At 45.3% G+C, this 7561-nt stretch overlaps 1 long non-coding RNA gene across 1 annotated transcript; it reads right to left on the bottom strand.

Moving 5' to 3' along the window:
• Positions 1-834: 834 nt before the first annotated feature.
• LOC144164448 (uncharacterized) lies at positions 835-3373 on the bottom strand. Its single transcript, XR_013321204.1, has 3 exons — positions 3175-3373; positions 2310-2510; positions 835-942 (listed from the first exon to the last, which is right to left on the bottom strand). It is a non-coding gene; the product is annotated as an uncharacterized LOC144164448 (long non-coding RNA).
• Between the last annotated feature and the right edge of the window lie 4188 nt (positions 3374-7561).

The raw sequence follows: 7561 nt of genomic DNA, 5'->3' as shown, positions 1-7561 counted from the left end.
CAAGCGCGTGAATAGTTTGTAGGCTTCTCATCTTTCTTTCTTTTTTTTTACATTGAAAAAAAAAAAAAGGCGGATACGCCTGCCTATGCGGTTAGTTTAAACATGTGATGGCGACGGCGGAACAGCGCGCTGGTGTAGCAGAGAAACCCCGGCCGAGCACATCCCTGCACCTGGCAGAGTGCCCTGCAAGTCGCCGGAGAAATGCGAGCTTCACGGGACAGGTTCCCCAACCTCCGTCACAGGCTGCTCGGAACTTGTTTCGGCAACTCTGCGCCAGGTGCAAACGTCGTCTGCATGGAGCTACTTTGAACGATTGTACCTAGTGTGCAGTGTGCTTGCGAAGCTCAGGATTTCGCCAAGGTGATTTTAAGAGCTTAGACTGCTTATTTGGACAAAGAAAAATTTGAGTGCAGTTGGCCTTTAATGCCGAGACATGTGCATTTAAAAATATTGGATTTGATTTCCCGTGAGTTTTCACTATTCATTTACGACTTGTAGTGCCATTCACACACCTCCGGAGAAAACATAACCCTAAATGAAGAGGCCCACACAAGGGTCACCCTATTAGGTGCCTTCTGTCCCTTCTGTAGTCCGAGAGCTTTGGCGTGCGGCACCCCATTTCTGACGCTGAGGTTCAGGGCGTGAGGACCGCTTGACCTTCTTGCTAGCCGAGCTCTTGGCCAGCAGGCACTCTACCTGGTCACCGGTTGACCCCAGGGCGACGCCTGGCAATGCTTGTGGGCTGGACCTTGACGGTACAGCCGCACCTCCGGGCGCTGGTGAAGCCTGCCTTCATGGGCAGGCTCCTTCCTGGGGCTCCTTTCTGATCTTGTGCATCTGCCGCAGCAACTGCTGAAGGGCAGTGGCATAATATGGGTTGCCAGCAGCTAGGGAAGGCTGGCGCCACCACTCCTCGTAGATCTTCTGCAGCTCCGCAGTGTCCTACGAAAAATTTGTTCAGGATATACCACAGATTTACTCAAAATTTGTTGCATCTCCTATCTTTACTATTGTCTTCTTTGCACTGCTGAAGTAATAAGGGTGTTCCACAGGTATTCAACTATGGGCCTACCGGGAAACCCATTAGGGCAGGAAAATGTTAACAGAACTCACCTTCCCCTGCCAAGCTTAGATAACCAGTTTGGACCAGAGAATACTACGCAGGTATTTACAGATTAGTTTCACAAACATTAATGCATTCATTAAACTAAAATAAAACACAAGAAAAAGCTTTGTTTAGTGCCATGTTCAGTTACATAATAATGACTGATTGATTGATTGACTGCGAGGTTTAAAGTACCGAAACTACATCTTGCTTATGAGGCGCGCTGTAGTGGAGAGAGCTGGGGTTTAATTTTGGTCACCTAGGAACAGCTAGGAAGAGTTAACGTGCGCCGAAATCTCGACACACAGACGCTTTCGCTTTTCACTTCTATCAGGAAAATTACTACCGCAGCCGGTATCGAACCCATGTCCTTGGGCTCAGCAGCACAACACCATAGCCACTTTAGTCTCACAGAACCCAAGCAACGCCTCTTAAAAATCCCAGGGTTCCTCAAAGCCTTACTTGAGAGCCCCTGACCTAGCGCTTTCGCAAGGCACCTTTTTATTCACAGGGCCTTAGTGGCATACAAGGACTATTCAGCGAAACACACAGAAAAAACATTAAGACCAGAATGTAAAATTTTACATCTCAAAAACTTTCACTGTGCAACTGACTATGTATCTAATGGTATGAGATTGGATCCTGGCAGAGTCTGTTTAACACTTCTTCTTTTAAGCTGGGCTGAAGACTGTCCCACCTGGTGGGGGCCCCTAACACCAACACAGTGCTGTTTAATGAAAGTTTATTCCTCCTCCTCTTAGCACCCTCCCTTGTCAGAAGGGCCTCGGAAGACATACGACAGCCAGCATACAAAATTTCACACTAGCTGTGACATATAAATGCTACTTCATTCTTGCTCCCCTTTACATGCATTGGAAAAACTTGTTCGTCTTGCTTCTGCTATGATGCTACGCAGTCATGTTGGATTGCCTTAATTTTTGGAGTGTCTTTTTTGGCATCCTGTAGCCTTCTTCTACTTAGCTCCTGCAATTGTACCTTCGTAAAAATAAATTTTACTACAAGAGACCCCTGAAAAAATGCATGGACGTGGTTATAAAATAGGTAGCTCTTTCCAAAAGTGGAGTGTGTTGCTGAGAAACAGATCTTGTTCAGGTGTCTAGTTGCTACCTAGGTGTCCAGTAACTGGAGTAAGGGTCACAATTATTCGGCTTTGCTAAAATAAATGCACGAGCACAAGCCACACCTCAACACCTCACGTTGGTGACTGCTTCCAGTTGAGCCCTGGGCCTCCAGCTGTGGCTCGGTATCCATAGGCAGCTGCTGCTGTTCAGGCTCTGCTGCCACCGGTTGGCCTTGCCCTGTGGGTGTGCTGGTGCTGGCTTCTTGGGAGTTGTCCTGTGTTTGCTTTCCCAGTCAAGCTTCCTGAATGCCCCCTCCAGACATGCTGTGAACAGTTAGGAATAGTGAAAACTGACTGTGAATCAGATCGAATATTCTCAAATACGAATAGTAGAAACCAACCGCGAATTACATATATTCGAATGTAAATGGCAAAAGATTACTGCAAATGAATTATTTTCAAATGTGAATAGTGAAAATTCACTTCACATTGAATTTGATTCAAATTGCGCATTGCTCCCACGCCAGGCTGCTGTTAGCTGTGCCACGTATAAAGATGTATTATGAGCTGCACTGTTGTGGCGAATACCACACGCCCATTTATTCCTTCTAAGTGGAACAAAAATAGTAGAGCGAAGGTATGTACTCAGACATATGAACGTCTGGGCCTAATGGCCACAATTTAAAAGTAGTTTTACAAGCACAGGCTTTCACAGTCAGGCTGTGCCATCTTCATTAGGACAGGTGCATCAGACAAGTCTAGTTAAGTGCGCCGTGGCTGTGCATGTGCTCATCGCTGCCTTTCTCCCGAATTAGAGAATTCAACACTGCAGAACAGATTTTTTCCGATACCTTTCCGTCTACACTGCATGATAGCTTGCTTGAAGCTGAAAATTAAACTGAGAGAGATACCATGTTTGCATAAACGTTGGCACAGGTCACATAAAAGTAGCAATATATGGAGTGTGCTGGGGTACATAGCTACTTACAATGTTCAACGTGATTTGGTGCTCTTCTGTCCAGCTTAGTGAGGGGGCTCACTCCTTCGTCGCCATACTGCCCTCTCCGCCACCCGCAGAACCAGTGGTAGACGGTGCTGACTGGGGGATTTACAGCGCTGCTAGCGAGCAGGCCCTCACCGTCCTCCTGCCTTGCCAGCTTCGTTTTATGAGGAGCTAGTGCGGCTGCTGGGGTCATATCATCTTGAAGAGGAAGAATGCGGCACTTTTGTCCGATGTGGGTTTTAGAAGGCGAAGCCCATCGGCGCAGTCGAGCCCGTGGTTGAGAACCTCATGCAGCTTGATGACAGCAGTCGGCGAGACTGGCCAGTTGAGGAATGGGTCGTTCTGCTGAGTTGCTTTGTGACTTCCTAATTTTGACATCTACAAATGCTTAGCAGTAGTAGAATGCTTTCCGGCAGTTTAGTTCAAGCTTGTGTGCTGACACCTTCACTCCTTGTGGAACACAAACCTGTAAAAAGAGAATATCACAAAGTATCTCAATTCTCAAAATATTATTTAAAGCTTGTTATACAATGACTAACCTGCAATATATTTTTTTACTTAAATTACAATTTTATAAAACACAAACGTGTTAAACGGTAATATTATGAATTATTTTAGTTGTGAGAATATTATTGAGAATCAGATATGCAATCTGTAACCTGCAAATGTTTTTTTTACTTCAATTACCCACTTCATCTGACAAGTTTCACAACCAGACAACTAAGAAATGCTGAAGTTCCAAGGTGATGCGCATACTGTATTAAAGATGTGCCTCCAAGTCATGTTCTGATCTACTTTGCGGAATAAGAAATTGTACAGGTTTAGCACTCGCCTTTCACTTAATTTTCCCATGTATGAAAAATGGCGTTTTAGAAAAATTTGTGTTGGTACCAAGCAAAAAAAAAAACTTGCTCAATCGCTCACGAAATCGAAGCGGAACAGTTGCATGTTATGCTCTTGCATATAACACAATTCTCTCTAAAATAGGACAGTTATATACTTCCCACATTTCGGTTACGTTTAAATCCACTGAACACGTAATAACACGACACGTTTAAAGCCTCTTTTAAAGCATTTTCAGTTGGTCTTTTTTTCCTCCTCAGCAAGGGGTGCCCCTTTATAGACCGAAGGGGGCAGGAGATAATTGGCTAAAAATCATTCATCTGTGAAAATGTTAAAAGCATGACACACATGCTTGACTCTTTTTGCTCGGACCATACTATGAAGCGTTATTTGTTTGTGAATTAGAATTACATCACACATTATTCTGATATTGTTTAATCTTACGTAAGGAAAAATAAATTAATTTGAACATGAAGTGAAATGCGGATTGTTTTTGCACGGGTGCTTCAAATCGTGGTCAAAAAATCTCAGCCCAACTCAATGTAATGTAATTTAAGCTATATGTTTTTTCACCTCGGCCAAGAGAACATACAACGACGAAGTTCAGCTGTTCTTCCCTTTGAAATTGAGCGTGAAAGACGGCGGCATCGATGATTGACCCGTGGCGTTGTTCAGCGTGACGGAAGCAAGTGTGATCAGTAGTAACCAGATTTTAAAGCAACCGCTACTGTAATAAATGCGTAGCAAAAAAAAAAAAAAAAACAAAAAAACTCGCTGGTGTAGCTTCGCAACTGCAACTGATCAGTCTGTCTTGATTTTACCAGGTCGGGTAGGGGGGTGATTTGGCAACGCCTCCGAGGACCTTGCCACAAAAAATAAAGACACTGCCGAAGAGCATCTATGGTACCTCGTTGGGTTGGGGGCTCCCAGTCGACGATCCACAACGCACGGTTGCCTCGCCGTAGTAGTCAGCCATGCGTACGCATCCCCGCACGAAGCACGTCCACGTTATCGACGCTGGCGTTGCAGTCTAACTCGAAAGGTTGGTCGCGCCCGCGCATGTCACAACGGCTGAAGAAATTAACTGCTACTTCGTCGTCGAACTAGAAAAAAACCGTAAAATTGCAGCAAACTCTACGCCACTGACGCTGCTGGTGCCGTGAACGTGCCCTAAACAAGAGCAGAGGAGTGCGGAGTACGTTTACTGCTTTGTTCGCACGCCGGCAGAACCAGCCTAAACATCAAATAGCAGGGAAGGAGTGCGGAGTACGTTTGGTGCTTTGTTCGAACTTCGCACACCGCAACGTTTTTATGGCGCAAGGTTTGTTTTGCATTCAACAGGTGGCGCACCGCAAACGCGCAATTTTTAAATTGTAAGCCGCGGCATTCGCGCTCACGTCTCCGGCTACGGATGAGATTTCTTTTTCTTGGGATGCATTTTTAGCATTTCTGCGCGTACTGTAGCACGATATCACGTTACTGTGATCGCCTACAGCATCAGCAACCATGCTTAAAATAAGACATATTCCCGCTGCATTTTTTATTCAGTGACAAAAAAGTAAATTCTCAACAAGAAAAGTGGAGGGAGGGTTCATTATGAGAGTAAATACAGTAGCTCTCATTTTAAGCACAAAAAACTACACTGAACTTTTTCATGTTTCGACACTTTTTGCACCTCAAAAATTGCTGCTATGCTTAAAAATAGAATGAGGAAGAAAATCTACTGGGATGCACAAGCGACATAGCACAGGAGCATATATAGTTCAGTACATCTTCCCAGGAGGGACCTAATGGTTTTACGGTACACTATAGACGCCTAAAGAGACACTAAAGTGCAAAAGCAAGTTGGCCAGCATTGGTAATTGCAGTGTTGTGAATACAAATAATATGCGACTTGCAGCAGCAGTACTTTATTAGTGCATGAAAATTCGCAAAGCGTCGTGAAAACAGGCACGGCTGCCCTGTACATTGTTCTGCAGACAACTTGTGGCATCACTGATTGCGAATGGCAAGACAAGACTGGTGGAACTAGTCGAAGTGTTCTTCTGAGCAAACACTGATGCAGGGTTATGCAAGTTTAAAATGAGTGTGTGCAAGAACTTTTCCTGGTTATGGGCATTTTAAAAGACACAAACATCAGCCAGTAAACATAAAATATGATGCCTCATCCCAGGCTTTCTTGCAGTGTCGATTTCGTGGGAATGTTTTGCCTCGCCTAGAAACACAGCCACAAAAATACATGCATGTGGGTGCACTAGAGACTGTAGTACTGTACCTAGCTATTGACATACAGATAAAGCAGCCAGTGGAAACAGGAACATTAGCACAATCAACACGAAGCAGGACGGCTTTGAAAGGCTTTGATCAATGGCGCATGCATATTCAGCAGCTTTTCCTAGGTGAGTAGCGCCTGCAGGCGTTTCTGGGGAAACATGGTCAAGTAGCGCGGTAAAGACGGGACAAAAGTAGAGACCACACAGGACTAGCGCTAGACATCAAGTGAAATTTTTACTACACACATCAAAGGATATACAGGAAGGGCGCATGCGTGAACATGCTCAAAGCACAAAGAAAAAAGACAAGGTCAAGTGGTGCATTTTGTTACGCACGTGGCAAGTTCGCATCCAGATAATCTATTTCTTTTTTTGATGAACTAATAGATGCCGTGCTTACACACTTTTCACCGGCTTTCATGATGCACCACGCTTCAAACAATTCACGGCTGGCTTGGTCCTTAAAACAGCACAATGTTACTGTCCTCTCGTAAATTGGAACACAGTGTGGAACGCACCGGCAGCGGCGGCAATGGTCAGCTAAATGGCCCCCCGCATCGAGCGCTTGAACAGCTGTACGGTGCTCCCAGAGCCTGTCATTTATGCACCTACCAGTCTGCCCAATATAGCATTTTCCACCAGATAGAGGCACTTCGTATACAACACCTTGTTTGCAACCAACAAACAGCGTGGCATGCCTCTTCTTCGGTTACCCTTCTCGCTATTCACAGCAGAGCACATTCGGGCTAGTTTTTCTGGGGCGGAGAACACAACGTCGGCACCACATTTCCCCGCCACCTTTTTAAGGCGGTTGGAGAAATTGTGCACGTAAGGGGACGACCACAGGCCTCCTTTCTTTGCGAGGTTCATCTCGCCCTTGACGCCGTGCCCCTGACTTGACGTCACGCAATAGGCTTTCAACCACTGCTGCTATTACTTCCCGAGGGAAGCCGGCATCTTTCAAACGTGCTACTTGGTGCAGAACACTATCGGCGACTTGGTGCTGACAAGACTTCTCGAGGGCACCGCGAAGACAGCTAACGCCAATACCCCTTTTCACTATCTTCGAATGCGCTGAACGATAATCCAAAATTGCCTTTTTTGACCGTGGCTGATACGCCCAACACACGCGTGTTCCACAGAAATTAAAACACACATCGAGGAACTGCAAGGACCCATCATTTGGTAATTCATGAGTGAATTCCAAGCCGTCAGAACACTCCAGAAATGTTTTCTTAACTGTCTTGACTAAAAGG

The sequence above is a fragment of the Haemaphysalis longicornis genome, unplaced genomic scaffold, assembly GCF_048455015.1.
Source record: "Haemaphysalis longicornis isolate Haplotype H1 unplaced genomic scaffold, Haemaphysalis longicornis Haplotype H1 scaffold_1, whole genome shotgun sequence".
Classification (NCBI taxonomy): domain Eukaryota; kingdom Metazoa; phylum Arthropoda; class Arachnida; order Ixodida; family Ixodidae; genus Haemaphysalis; species Haemaphysalis longicornis.
Note: the sequence above shows the minus strand (reverse complement) of the source record. Positions and strands in the feature narration are given on the sequence as shown.